Source organism: Mus caroli, unplaced genomic scaffold (genome assembly GCF_978045245.1).
Source record: "Mus caroli unplaced genomic scaffold, Mus_caroli_1 scaffold_14, whole genome shotgun sequence".
Taxonomy (NCBI): domain Eukaryota; kingdom Metazoa; phylum Chordata; class Mammalia; order Rodentia; family Muridae; genus Mus; species Mus caroli.
The window spans coordinates 76,768,628-76,784,595 of record NW_028227269.1 but is presented as its reverse complement, the minus strand read 5'-3'; the positions used below and the strand labels follow the sequence as shown (position 1 = coordinate 76,784,595).

Genomic DNA, 15,968 nt, shown 5'->3' with positions numbered 1-15,968 from the left:
AAGGGTATTGATATAGTTCCATTAAAATTATATGATTCAATCTTTTCATACCCATCTAATGAACATGAATCTCTGAAATCTTGATCCAAAATAAAACTTTCCCCTTTTAGACTAATTTAGTATGTCACCAATGTCACAGAAAGCTAACATACTACCCCAAAACATAAAAGTACATATTTTACTATGTCTACCCTACACTAAAATAACTTAGTTCACTGATTTTTATGATGCAGTATAGTCAACAAGATTCCATTTAATTTAAAATATATAAAAAGTAAATTTTTATGTAGTCAAATTCTACATAATGATGTCTTATCCTGTTATGGACCACATATATAATAGTGATCCTATAATATTACAATGGAGCCAAAATGCTTCCTATTGCCTACTGCCATCATAGCTGTTGTACTCTCATAATGGCACAACAAATTACCAATGTAGTAATTTGTGATAATGATTTGAATAAGCTTCTGATACTGCCAATCACACAAAAGTATCTCATATACAATTATATACAGTATCATCATACTTGATTTCAAAAGACTTTATTAACTCATATATATCTTTTACTATACTTTTTAATTTTAGCACATATTCTTTCTAGCTATATTTTTAAGTTTACAATAAAACAGTTTCTTACTGTTTGCATCTTACGCCAGGAACGGCCTCATATTTCACATATTTCCCTCTTCTTGTGAAGCATCAAAAATGCATATCAGTGGTTGGCTATACGATCTAAGTTTGTATAGTATGCTCTTAGAATGTATCTCTGCCATTAAATGATGTATGACTATGCAGAAAGGGTAAATTAAATAACCTTAAGCTAAAGGAAGAAAAACAAAGGATCATAAAATGCTTGTCACTGAGTTTTAAAAGTGAATAGAGTTTCACAGACAAACTAGAAATTCGATTCTGCTACTTATAGGTGAAGAAATTAAAGTCAGTAGGAATTTTCCCAAGGTAATACAGCTAAGTAATGGCAAAATTGGGGTTGAAACCCACATTTTCAATTAAAACATACAATAATCAAATTTATGAGCATGTTAATTTTTTTAAAGTTTAGAGGCAAAAACAAAACAAGAACTAAGTTTTATTTTCCAACATTAATACTATCTTTGTCCTTTCAACTTAGATCTTTCCACAACAACAAAATTAATGCTCAAAGGCATTCTCAGACAATAATAAATTCACATTAGATTCCCATACCCTAATAGCAGTAATTCCTTGGCAAGTTTGAGCATCATACACTCTTTAAGGAGCACGGCCTAGTAGTCATTTCACCACAATCACAATCATCTGAATACAGACACCAACTATTTTCACAAAACGAAAGCAGTTTTTAAACAGTTTTTAAAAGTTTAAAAAGTAAAAGACATATTTCATAAGCTTAACAAACATGTCTATTCACATACAAAACACATCAGAAAAGGGCCACAAGCAACTGTCAACTTAGAAAATCATACCATGCAAACAATGCAGTCAAAATTGATAGTAGGAAAGTATATTCACATATGTAAACATAAACATACTCACATAAATATACATTCACACATACTATCTGCTATGGTTTGGATTTATAATGTCTCACAAATAATACAGAATTAACTGTTTTACAGAATTATCCCAGTGGGTCGGTCCAAGTGATATACTCATTCAAGAATATCTGATTACCATGTAGAACAAATAACTAAAGTTACTTAATTTCCCAAGGACAAACACAGCATCAAATCTCATTAGTTACTTTCTGCTAAACAGTATCTTTAAATATGAATAGGACACCTAAATTAAGCAACACAATAAGAAATGATGGGACCAAAATATGCATATTCCATCAGTTTAACAGACTTATTTTGCTAAGATATCACATTTATTGACCCACTGAGTCCAGGGATGATGTTATACACCTGTCATCCAGACATTCTGAATGCTAAGACAGAAAGATCACAAATAGACCAGCCTGGGCTACATAGTAATATCTTATCAAAGAAGGATTCTCAGCCCACTACTGTGCCATGTGTCATAATTAGTTATGTATTCTAATATGAATGGAAAAATCAAAGAAGTATACAACTCTTAGCCATAGAATAGCAGCACAAAATAAATGGACAATCTATTAACAATAAAATTAACCAAATAAACTTCATTATGAAAAACTGCATTTTTTGAATGGATATGATGGTTGGTTTATTTTATATCCCCTTCTTGTGATAATCATAATCCTTTTCTAAATAAATAAATAAAAATCTGACACACACACTTATCTTTTATCCTTTGCATTTTTATGGACTACATGCTCAACATAGAAATAAGCTAGACATATATTAAGAATATACCAAGAAATAGTGTTTTATAATAGTTAAACTGGTAAAAGACCTCATTTACAACCACACTAACATTTGAAAGCACTCCATTGGAGAAAACTGAATTTCCTTTGCCAGTGGGTATCAATTGTAAATGACTTTTTGACTAGAGGTGGGACTCTAGGTGTACTTCCCCTTCAAAGTGCAAGGACCTCATGTGACTTGAACCTGAGTCCCTATGAGTTCATATTTGCATTACCTGTTATGCATGAAAACAGTTTCCTTGGAGTCATTCATCACTCTGGCTATTAAAATTTTCTGCCTCCTCTTCTGCCTGTATAGTTCCCTGAGCAGTGATGGCAGGGTTTTATAAAGACATCCCATTTAGAAATCCAGACTCTGATTTTCTGCATATTGTCCATTTGCAGGTCTCTAAATTACTTTCCATCTCTGATGTGAGCTAAGCAAAGCACTGATCTATTGGTATAAAAGTATATCAATAGGAGTCAAGTTTTCCCCTAGGCCAAAGACCTATTGGTCTCAGGTAGTTGGCCACTTTAGCGGTCAGTTATGAGTTCCATCTCATAAAATGGGCCTTAAATCCAATCAAAAAAGTGATTCTACTCCCATACCAGTTGTGCCACAACTGCACTAGTGCACCTGATAGGCAGGTCACTGTTGTAGACTACAGGGTCTGAACCTGAGCAATGATGATTACCTTTCTCCTCCATAGCATGCAGAGCACCATTCAGCAAGCCGTCGTTCAATAGTATCTTTCATGAATACTAGTATGGATGAAATTTTTAGTTAGGCACCACCTTGATGTCTCTGTGTTCAATGAAATGGTAAGTATTGTCTTTAGCAACAGGATCTTAATATCCAGTTTGAAAAGCAGCCAATAGTAAGCTGGCTATTTTATAGGCCCTTGGGTACCAGAAGACTCTAGGAGAGGCTTTATTGTATTGTATTCCCTTTGGTGAAAGACAGACAACCTACACTTGTCTTTGATCTATTCTTTAATAGTTTGCAATCTAAATTCTTACCAATAGAAGAAGGGTAGTAGCTACAGCTTAACTATACATTAAAAGGTATAACAAACAAAAACATGTTTGTCTTCCAGATCTATTCATTGTTTCAAAGAAAATCATTTATGAATTTGTGAGAAGGTTCCTGAAAAGAGCAGTCTGACAGATTAGAGCTGAATGTGATGAGTTGGAATATTGTAGTGCCAAAATTATCTTTGGTTATCTTTCATCTATGTAATAGCTATTTATCACCCACTCTTTTTCTGACCTAAAATCCTTATGATTGTCAGGTACAACCTTTGAAATGTATTAGCAGATCACTAGCTTCTACAACTAAAAGCTAAGAATGTCATCAAATGGCAGAGTTCCCTGTTTTGCTGTAATTGCCCACCTGATGTCCCCCTCAATGTATTTAATAAATAAACTCACTTATGACCTTCTTTTCTTCTGTGTTTATAAATATTTAGATGACCATGTGAATGTTTTCACAATATAGTGCATCAATTGGCAAACCAAACTCTATGTTCCTAGCCATAAACACTCATACGGGCTCACAATAAACTATTCTTATTCCTGTTGGTATAAGAGATGCATTTTACATTTATAAACTTCAATCTGCCCTCTTCTACTATTCATTTTTCCTAAATATCACCTACTATCATCTAAAATTTCCTTCATTTTGTCACTTCTCTGATTCCTATTTAGAATATGTAACTATGTGACCCTTACTAAATTGATTACCCTCTTAAGCATAAATAAACTTGTATGTCTTTCTCCTAATTTATCTATCATTGTCAACTTATTCTAGCACTTTCAACAATTAAAGTTGTATCTTAATATATATATTAGTGTTATACCCCTTATTATACCTTAAAATCATTTATCTAGCACTCAAAATACTGTCTAAGCCAGGCCTAGTGGTGCACGCCTTTAATCACAGCACCCAGGAGGCTGAGCAGGCAGATGGATATCTGTGAGTTCGAGGCCAGTCTTCTCTACAAAGTGAATTTTAGGACAGGGAGGGCTGTTATACAGAGAAACTCTGTCTTGACACACCAAAACCAAACAAACAAAACCGTATCTAATGTCTTAAAATTAAAATAGTATTCCTTAAAGAGGTCTATAAATTTACAGCTTATGTAAGTTTCTTCACAGATTATATATTCATATCAATAATATCCCTTCAAGAAAACAAATGGAGCCGGGCAGTGGTGGCGCATGCCTGTAATCCCGACACTTGGGAGGCAGAAGCAGGCGGATTTCTAGGCCAGCCTGGTCTACAGAGCAAGTTCCAGGTCAGCCAGGGCTACACAGAGAAACTCTGTCTTGGAAAAAAGAAAGAGAGAGAGAGAGAGAAAGAGAGAGAGAGAGAAGTGTTTCCAAAAGACTTGGCTAAAAAGGAAAAGATTAATCCAGAATATGAGCAGCAACATCCCATGGGAGAAGCTGAATACCAGTATTCATTTATCTTTCTCTCCTTCCCAACTGCAGATAGACTGTAAGCAGCCACCTCAGAATCCTGAGGCTGTGACTTCCTGGCCATGGTGCACTACTGTAGCCTTCAACTTTGCATCAAAAATAAGCCTTTTTTCTTCAAGATGCTTTTGTCAGATATTTTGTCATAGCAATGGGACAGGTAACTAATATACAAACCTTACTACCTAGCCCTTATTTTCTATGGACTTCCATTATAGTTTCTTTCCCAAAATTTGCCCCCCATCCCAAGATAATCAACTCAGATGTATGAAATACTAACAAATACATTTTATAAGAATGAAAATGAAGTCATCAGGTTCATTCCCAAAGTTTATACAAGTATGGTAAATCTGTAGTTCCTGCCTATATAATTAATAGCATGAAAATAAAACACAGGCAAAATACAATTATTTACTGAACTGGTCATCAATGAAAGACTATATTGATCCATAGTTCTATATGTTGTACCGCTGTTTCTACAGAACCTAGCCTTAGTCTTTTTACTCTATCCAATCTCTGTGAGAAATTAAAAAGGCCCCAAATGCAGTTTTAACACGTACTGAAATATTTTAAGGTATATTAAATGATATCAACTCATAATCAAGTTACAATCATATGAAAGGATTTTTTCTGATATTAAGAGATAGAACTCAGTCAGAGCGAGAACATTCCAAAGGTCACCAGATGCAGCACTCCTGGTGTGGATGCTGAATTTTGCTGGGTCAGTCCCTCCTGCTCCTTGGTAGCAGCACCTGCCCAGCAGCCCATCCACTTGCCTCTGGCCAGGTTTCCAATGTCTCTTCCTCCCAGTCCCAGGCAACCTACATTAGGTTTATGTCTTTATTTGATAAAAAAAAGAGCTGTTACACAGCCATTGGTGCCTGTATTGGGGAAACACAGCATACAAGCAAGAAGCTTACAGCCTCAGTAATAAAAAAAAATTCCACGTCAGAGACTGAGAACTCTTGCAGTCGTTTATGTCATCCCTTCTTCTCAAGACAGAAGATACCAAATGTTGAAATCAATGATCTGTTCATCTTATTGATAAAGTCACTAATAAGCCAAAATGTCTGTCAAAATCAACTGCAGTGTGTCAGACCAGTTCTATTGCCACAAGATGCCCTGTTTCATTGCTAAAGTTGAGAGCAAAGGAAATGGAATCAAGACAGTTAAGTTATAGTCAACATGGTTGCAAAGGTGCTTAATCAGCCTCCAATGTATCTCACCAAATATTTTGGTTGTGAACTGAGAGTTTGATATTAAGAATGACAGTTAACATTGTCAATGGCTCTCGTGAGGCAAATAAGCTGCAAGACATGTTGGGTAGATTCATTAAAAAATTTGTTCTTCTGTCCTAAGTGTAAGACTCCTGAAACAGACCTGCATCCAAAGAAGCAAACAACAGGTAATTCTTGTAAAGCCTGTGGGTACCGAGGCATGCTTGACACACATCATAAACTCTGTACATTCATTCTCAAAAACCTACCTGAGAATAGTGACATTGGTACAAGGAGGAAAGAAAAGAAAAATAGGGCAAGGCAAGGAAAATGGCTCTGTATCCACCAGTAAGACACCACCACCTCCACCACCAAATTAAATTAGTCTTCCACATGTTGTGGAAGAAGGGGAAGATATGATTTGAGGGGAGGATTCAACTGAGGAAGCTCAAAGGCGCAGGATGGATGAAATCAGTGACCATGTAAAAGGTCTGACACTTAGCAATGATTTGGAAAGAACTGTAGAAGAACGTGTTAACATCCTGTTTGATCTTGTTAAGAAAAAGAAAGAAGAGGGCATTATTGATTCATCTAATTATGGCTGAGGCAGAAAGACTTGATGTAAAAGCCATGGGTCCTCTTGTTTTGACAGAAGTTCTCTTTGATGAGAAAATAAAGAGAGCAAATCAAGAAATACAGGTGCATTTTCTAAGATTTTGTCATAACAACAAAAGGCTCAGCGGTACCTTCTTCATGGTTTGGGATATGTGGTAGCAATGCATCAAGCTCAGCTGATCTCAAGACTCCACTTATCTTGAAGGAGATGCATGATGCAGACTTTCTAGAAGAGGAGGTCATTATCAGCTGGTCAGAAAAGGCCTCTAAGAAATGCATCTCAAAAGAACTTACCAAAGAGATTCGTCGTGTCAAAGCAGAGCCATTTATTAAAAGGTTGAAGGAAGCAGAGGAAGAATCTTCTGGTGGAGAGGAAGAAGATGAAGATGAAAATATTGAGGTGGGCTCTTCCGGTCAGAAAAGCACCTGAGCAGCTGGGGCGCAGGGTCTGCTGACACTCGCCAACTGCCCACAACACCCGCCACAGGATCTTAAGACTTCTGGTGAGGGGAGCACAGCTTCTGCTCCAATCCAATTGCGCGGGACCTGAGACTGCATTAGTTAGGGAAGCAGAAACCGGCCTGAGTAGGACCACAGGCCTCATCCGGCTGGATCAGCGCCGGGGTAGCGGGAGCGCAGGGTTGCCTGACACCCGCCAGCTACCCACGACCCCCGCCGCAGGATTTTGGGACTGCTGGTGAGTGGAACACAGCTTCTGCTCCAATCCAATTGAGCGGGACCTGAGACTGCATTAGTTAGGGAAGCAGAAACCGGCCTGAGTAGGGCCACAGGCCTCATCCAGCCGGATCAGCGCCGGGGTAGCGGGAGCGCAGGGTTGCCTGACACCCGCCAGCTACCCACGACCCCCGCCGCAGGATTTTGGGACTGCTGGTGAGTGGAACACAGCTTCTGCTCCAGTCCAATCACGCGGGACCTGAGACTGCTCTGGTTGGGGAGAGAGAAATCCGGCCCACACAGGGCCACAAGCCTCTTCCGGTCAGAAAAGCACCTGAGCAGCTGGGGCGCAGGGTCTGCTGACACTCGCCAACTGCCCACAACACCCGCCATAGGATCTTAAGACTTCTGGTGAGGGGAGCACAGCTTCTGCTCCAATCCAATTGCGCGGGACCTGAGACTGCATTAGTTAGGGAAGCAGAAACCAGCCTGAGTAGGGCCACAGGCCTCACCCGGCCGGATCAGCGCCAGGGTAGCGGGAGCGCAGGGTTGCCTGACACCCGCCAGCTACCCACGACCCCCGCCGCAGGATTTTGGGACTGCTGGTGAGTGGAACACAGCTTCTGCTCCAATCTTTAAATAGTGACAACGATAACAACTAACCCCAGAGATTACCAGATGGCGAAAGGTAAACGTAATAATCTTACTAACAGAAACCAAGACCACTCACCATCATCAGAACCCAGCACCCCCACTTCACCCAGTCCAGGGCACCCCAACACACCGGAAAAGCTAGACACGGATTTAAAAGCATATCTCCTGATGATGATAGAGGACTTCAAGAAGGACGTTAATAACACACTTAAAGAAATGCAGGAGAACACTGCTAAAAAGGAAGAAGACAATAAAGAGGAAGCACAAAAATCCCTTAAAGAATTGCAGGAGAACACTGCTAAAGAGTTACAAATCCTTAAAGAAAAACATGATAACATAATCAAACAGGTAGAAGTCCTTACAGAAAAACAGGAAAACACATCCAAACAGATGATGGAAATGAACAAAACCATACTAGACCTAAAAAGGGAAGTAGACACAATAAAGAAAACCCAAAATGAGGCAACACTGGAGATAGAAACCCTAGGAAAGAAATCTGGAACCATAGATGCAAGCATCAGCAACAGAATACAAGAGATGGAAGAGAGAATCTCAGGTGCAGAAGATTCCATAGAGAACATCGGCACAACAATCAAGGAAAATGGAAAATGCAAAAAGATCCTAACTCAAAACATCCAAGAAATACAGGACATAATGAGAAGACCAAACCTACGGATAATAGGAGTGGATGAGAATGAAGATTTTCAACTCAAAGGACCAGCAAACATCTTCAACAAAATTATAGAAGAAAACTTCCCAAATCTAAAGAAAGAGATGCCCATGAACATACAAGAAGCCTACAGAACTCCAAATAGACTGGATCAGAAAAGAAATACCTCCCGACACATAATAATCAGAGCAACAAATGCTCTAAATAAAGATAGAATACTAAAAGCAGTAAGAGAAAAAGGCCAAGTAACATATAAAGGCAAGCCTATCAGAATTACACCAGATTTTTCACCAGAGACTATGAAAGCCAGAAGATCCTGGACAGATGTTATACAGACACTAAAAGAACACAAATTCCAGCCCAGGCTACTATACCCAGCCAAACTCTCAATTAACATAGATGGAGAAACCAAAGTATTCCACGACAAAACCAAATTCACACATTATCTCTCCACGAATCCAGCCCTTCAAAGGATAATAACAGAAAAAAACCAATACAAGGACAGGAACCACGCCCTAGAAACAACAAGAAGGTAATCCCTCAACAAACCTAAAAGAAGACAGCCACAAGAACAAAATGCCAACTTTAACATCAAAAATAACAGGAAACACCAATTTCTTTTCCTTAATATCTCTTAATATCAATGGACTCAACTCCCCGATAAAAAGACATAGACTAACAAACTGGCTACACAAACAAGACCCAACATTTTGCTGCTTACAGGAAACTCATCTCAGAGAAAAGGATAGACACTACCTCAGAATGAAAGGCTGGAAAACAATTCTCCAAGCAAATGGCATGAAGAAACAAGCTGGAGTAGCCATTCTAATATCTGATAAGATTGACTTCCAACCCAAAGTCATTAAAAAAGACAGGGAGGGACACTTCATACTCATCAAAGGTAAAATCCTCCAAGAGGAACTATCAATCCTGAATATCTATGCTCCAAATACAAAGGCAGCCACATTCATTAAAGAAACTTTAGTAAATCTCAAAGCACACATTGCACCTCATACAATAATAGTGGGAGACTTCAACACACCACTTTCACCAATGGACAGATCATGGAAACAGAAACTAAACAGGGACAGAGTGAAACTAAGAGAAATTATGAATCAAATGGATCTGGCAGATATCTACAGAACATTCTATCCTAAAACAAAAGGATATACCTTCTTCTCAGCACCTCATGGTACCTTCTCCAAAATTGACCACATAATTGGTCACAAAACAGGCCTCAACAGATATAAAAATATTGAAATTGTCCCATGCATCCTATCAGATCACCATGGACTAAGGCTGATCTTCAATAACAAAATAAATAATAGAAAGCCAACCTTCACGTGGAAACTGAACAACACTCTTCTCAATGATACCTTGGTCAAGGAAGGAATAAAGAAAGAAATTAAGGACTTTTTAGAGTTCAATGAAAATGAAGCCACAACATACCCAAACTTATGGGACGCAATGAAAGCATTTTTAAGAGGAAAACTCATAGCTCTGAGTGCCTCCAAAAGGAAACTAGAGAGAGCACACATTAGCAGCTTGACAACACACCTAAAAGCACTAGAACAAAAGGAAGCAAATTCACCCAAGAGGAGTAGACGGCAGGAAATAATCAAACTCAGGGGTGAAATCAACCAAGTAGAAACAAGAAAAACTATTCAAAGAATCAACCAATCAAGGAGCTGGTTCTTTGAGAAAATCAACAAGATAGATAAACCCTTAGCCAGACTCACTAGAGGGCACAGGGAAAGCATCCTAATTAACAAAATCAGAAATGAAAAAGGAGACATAACAACAGATCCTGAAGACATCCAAAACACCATCAGATCCTTCTACCAAAGGCTATACTCAACAAAACTGGAGAACCTTGATGAAATGGACAAGTTCCTAGACAGATACCAGGTACCAAAGTTGAATCAAGATCAGGTTAATGATCTAAACAGCCCTATATCCCCCAAAGAAATAGAAGCAGTCATTAATAGTCTCCCAACTAAAAAAAGCCCAGGACCAGATGGGTTTAGTGCAGAGTTCTATCAGACCTTCAAAGAAGATCTAATCCCAGTTCTTCACAAACTATTCCACAAAATAGAAACAGAAGGTACTCTACCCAACTCATTCTATGAAGCCACAATTACTCTGATACCTAAACCACAAAAAGACCCAACAAAGATAGAAAACTTCAGACCAATATCCCTTATGAATATTGATGCAAAAATCCTCAATAAAGTTCTTGCTAACCGAATCCAAGAACACATCAAAACAATCATCCATCCTGACCAAGTAGGTTTCATCCCAGGGATGCAGGGATGGTTCAATATACGGAAATCCATCAACGTAATCCAGTATATAAACAAACTCAAAGATAAAAACCACATGGTCATCTCCTTAGATGCGGAAAAAGCATTCGACAAGATCCAACACCCATTCATGATAAAAGTCTTGGAAAGATCAGGAATTCAAGGCCCATACCTAAACATGATAAAAGCAATCTACAGCAAACCAGTAGCCAACATCAAAGTAAATGGTGAGAAGCTTGAAGCAATCCCTCTAAAATCAGGGACTAGACAAGGCTGTCCACTTTCTCCATACCTATTCAACATTGTACTTGAAGTCCTAGCCAGAGCAATTCGACAACAAAAGGAGATCAAAGAGATACAAATTGTAAAAGATGAAGTCAAAATATCACTTTTTGCAGATGATATGATAGTATATATAAGTGACCCTAAAAATTCCACCAGAGAACTCCTAAGCCTGATAAACAGCTTCGGTGAAGTAGCTGGATATAAAATTAACTCAAACAAATCAATGGCCTTTCTCTACACAAAGAATAAACAGGCTGAGAAAGAAATTAGGGAAACAACACCCTTCTCAATAGTCACAAATAATATAAAATATCTTGGCGTGACTCTAACTAAGGAAGTGAAAGATCTGTATAATAAAAACTTCAAGTCTCTGAAGAAAGAAATTATAGAAGATCTCAGAAGATGGAAAGATCTCCCATGCTCATGGATTGGCAGGATCAACATTGTAAAAATGGCTATCTTGCCAAAAGCAATCTACAGATTCAATGCAATCCCCATCAAAATTCCAAATCAATTCTTCAACGAATTAGAAAGTGCAATCTGCAAATTCATCTGGAATAACAAAAAACCTAGGATAGCAAAAACTCTTCTCAAGGATAAAAGAACCTCTGGTGGAATCACCATGCCGGACCTAAAGCTCTACTACAGAGCAATTGTGATAAAAACTGCATGGTACTGGTATAGTGACAGACAAATAGACCAATGGAATAGAATTGAAGACCCAGAAATGAACCCACACACCTATGGTCACTTGATCTTCGACAAGGGAGCTAAAAACATCCAGTGGAAGAAAGACAGCATTTTCAACAAATGGTGCTGGCACAACTGGTTGTTAACATGTAGAAGAATGCGAATCGATCCATTCCTATCTCCTTGTACTAAGGTCAAGTCTAAGTGGATCAAGGAACTTCACATAAAACCAGAGACACTGAAACTTATAGAGGAGAAAGTGGGGAAAAGCCTTGAAGATATGGGCACAGGGGAAAAATTCCTGAATAGAACAGTAATGGCTTGTGCTGTAAGATCGAGAATTGACAAGTGGGACCTCATGAAACTACAAAGCTTCTGCAAGGCTAAAGACACCATCAATAAGACAAAAAAACCACCAACAGATTGGGAAAGGATCTTCACCTATCCTAAATCAGATAAGGGACTAATATCCAATATATATAAGGAACTCAAGAAGGTGGACTCCAGAAAGTCAAATAACCCCATTAAAAAATGGGGCTCAGAACTGAACAAAGAATTCTCACCTGAGGAATACCGAATGGCAGAGAAGCACCTGAAAAAATGTTCAACATCCTTAATCATCAGGGAAATGCAAATCAAAACAACCCTGAGATTCCACCTCACACCAGTCAGAATGGCTAAGATCAAAAATTCAGGTGACAGCAGATGCTGGCGAGGATGTGGAGAAAGAGGAACACTCCTCCATTGTTGGTGGGATTGCAAGCTTGTACAACCACTCTGGAAATCAGTCTGGCGGTTCCTCAGAAAATTGGACATAGTACTACCGGAGGATCCAGCAATACCCCTCCTGGGCATATATCCAGAAGATGTCCCAACCGGTAAAAAGGACACATGCTCCACTATGTTCATAGCAGCCCTATTTATAATAGCCAGAAGCTGGAAAGAACCCAGATGTCCCTCAACAGAGGAATGGATACAGAAATTATGGTACATTTACACAATGGAGTACTACTCAGCTATTAAAAAGAATGAATTTATGAAATTCCTAGCCAAATGGATGGACCTGGAGGGCATCATCTTGAGTGAAGTAACACAATCACAAAAGAACTCACACAATATGTATTCATTGATAAGTGGATATTAGCCCAAAACTTAGGATACCCAAGATATAAGATACAATTTGATAAACGCATGAAACTCAAGAAGAATGAAGACCAAAGTGTGGACACTGTGCACCTTCTTAGAATTGGGAACAAAACACCCAGGGAAGGAGCTACAGAGACAAAGTTCGTAGCTGTGATGAAAGGATGGTCCGTTTAGAGACTGCTGTATCCAGGGATCCGTCCCATAATCAGCTTCTAAACGCTGACACCATTGCATACACTAGCAAGATCTTGCTGAAAGGACCCAAATATAGCTGTCTCTTGTGAGACGATGCCGGGGCCTAGCAAACACAGGAGTGGATGTTCACAGTCAGCTATTGGATGTATCACAGGGCTCCCAATGGAGAAGCTAGAGAAAGTACCCAAGGAGCTAAAGGGATCTGCAACCCTATTGTTGGAACAACATGATGTACTAACCGGAACCCTGGAGCTCTTGTCTCTAGCTGCATATGTATCGAAAGATGGCCTAGTCGGCCATCAATGGAAAGAGAGGCCCATTGGACTTGCAAACTTTATATGCCCCAATATAGGGGAATGCCAGGGCCAAAAGAATGGGAATGGGTGGGTAGGGAAGTGGGGGGCGCTATGGGGGACTTTTGGGATAGTATTGGAAATGTAATTGAGCAAATTATGTAATAAAAATATTAAAAAAAAAAAAAAAAAAAGAAAATATTGAGGTGGTATATTTGAAAACTGCCAGTGTACCAAAAGTAGAAACTTTAGTCTAACAACAAAAATGGTGACATTGGTATTGACGCCTGTAGGGTTAGTGGGGTCCCACAGCTGTGCCACTCAGGGAGGCAGGAGCAGGATGCAGGAGTTTGACTGCACTTACCCTACACAGGGTGGGCTATGGGGAAGCTGGGGGATACTGTTCCGGGGGTGGGGGAGCTGGCTCAGGGGTCTTGGGGTCTGCAGAGAGGCTGGGGCTGTCTGGTTCTCAGGCTCTCAGACACCCAGGCACAGCTGGGAGCCGAGGAAGGGCTGAGAACTGAGTGGGGGCTGAGAGGGAAAAGAGGAAAGAGCTCCAGCTGGTCTTGTGGGGAGAGTCTTTGGCTTGTCATTGGTGGAGGGGTTGGGCAGCAGTGTCTGGGAGCACAAAGAGGCCTTCTGTGGGAGATTAGATAGTGGTTCTGTAGGTGAAGGCATAGACGAAGGCGAAGGCCTTCTCCATGGCTCCCCACAGAGGATCCCGATGAAAAGAGGCAGTACATGGTTTTAAGACATTTATTGTCACTGCTGAGAGTGGATGAGTGCAACTGTACCCTGCTTCTGTACCTTTGATGGGCTTCGCTGATCTTCACTTGTCATGACTTTGTAGAGAAAAAAGCACCAAAGAACTTCTGGTATTCCGGTTGCTTCTTGCCACTTTTGTGGACTCAGAACAATTTAGGAGAGCTTCATTGTTTCTTCTAAATTGAGCCACTGCTACTGACACATGGTGGATGTTTGCAGATTAGACTGGACTGCTACTACTGATTCGTGTTTGATGTTTGTACTAGACTGCTGATATCCTGACAAAGATATCAAGTTCCAGGTCAGCCAGGGCTACACAGAGAAACCCTGTCTTGGAAAAAAGAAAGAAAGAAAGAGAGAGAGAGAGAGGGGGGGGGGGAGTGTTTCCAAAAGACTTGCCTAAAAAGTAAAAGTTCTTTGGAGCTGGCCAAAGAATTACTTCTAAACAATTACACATCCCCCTTGTCCTATTAACCATTTTCTCCCTTACCTTTGGTCAGTGGGCTAAAAGGGGAGGTTAAAGCACTAAAGAACCCTTATTAAAGTAGGTTTTGAAAAATCTAAGCCTACAGAACTATTTGAAAAAGAGTGGCCAAAAAGTTCTCATATAAAGAAAAACACTACCACCTTTCAAGGTTAGCCAACTCTAAACAAGATGAACATGAAGATAACCACATGTGAGTACATCACACAGATGAGAAAAGGATACAGAAATTACATACAGATTAGAGTTTAAAGGTCCCCAAAAATAGTAGCTATAGTCTCCCCTCCCCCAGCCTGGAACCTGCTTGCTCAGGGGTGGAGTTTCCTGATCATTCGTTCTGCCACGCCCACTGCTGGACCATGCCGCTTTGCTGTTTGGAGCCACACACGTGCTCATCCTGCTACTTCCCCGAGTTATTTGGCAGGAATCGGGTCCCCTTCCCCCTTCCTTTATAACTGAGTGTCTGAACAAGTAAAATTGAGCTTTGATCAGAATGAAACTGTCTTGGCTCTGTTTCTTCTTTTGCCCCTTCTAGTTCCTCTCTTCTAGCTTGAGTGGCCATCTCAGTTGAACCGTTCGTTGCGAACTGCTGGCCGGCCGCAACAAGTAGCCAGTTTATTTCTTGGCTAAAGTTAGAGAGAGGTCCCAGAAATGTTTGAAGGCTCTAATCTCTGCTCTGGTCTTTAAATGACTTTACCTCTTCAGAGCCTGAAAGCATGCTGAGTTCAGGGCATGGGGGTGAGCATGGGGATCAGGGAGGGTTATCATGTCAGAGTAGCATTGAGGGCCCATGATTGAGAAAATACTTTTGGTCAAGAGATATAATCTCTGGCCTGGGTAATGGCCTAACATTCCAATTGGTTCTGGTCAATGCTGGGCCAAGAGACCATCCCAGGAAGGGAGGCTCACCTTAATCTATATTAAAGACATAAGCAGTTTCCTTTCCTTCAATGAAATACTATACTTTTCCTTCTAGAATCTGCCTGCCTCTATACCCAACACAATTCCTAAAATCCACTATGGGGTTTGGCTGTGTCTGACCAAACCAGAAAATCAGAAGGGCATAACTTTCCCATTCCCTCTGTTCCTTTTGAGATAGGTCTCACTAAGTAACTTTGGCTGATCTGCAAGTCACTACATAGACCAGGCTGGACTAGAGCTCACAGAGATCTGTC

General features: G+C 39.9%; 1 protein-coding gene and 1 pseudogene across 16 annotated transcripts in view; one reads left to right on the top strand and one right to left on the bottom strand.

Moving 5' to 3' along the window:
• Gphn (gephyrin) overlaps window positions 1-15,968 on the bottom strand; it is a 460,638-nt gene that overhangs the window by 408,377 nt on the left and 36,293 nt on the right. The gene's annotated exons all lie outside the window — the stretch shown is intronic.
• LOC147001260 (eukaryotic translation initiation factor 5 pseudogene) lies at window positions 5,868-7,063 on the top strand (annotated as a pseudogene).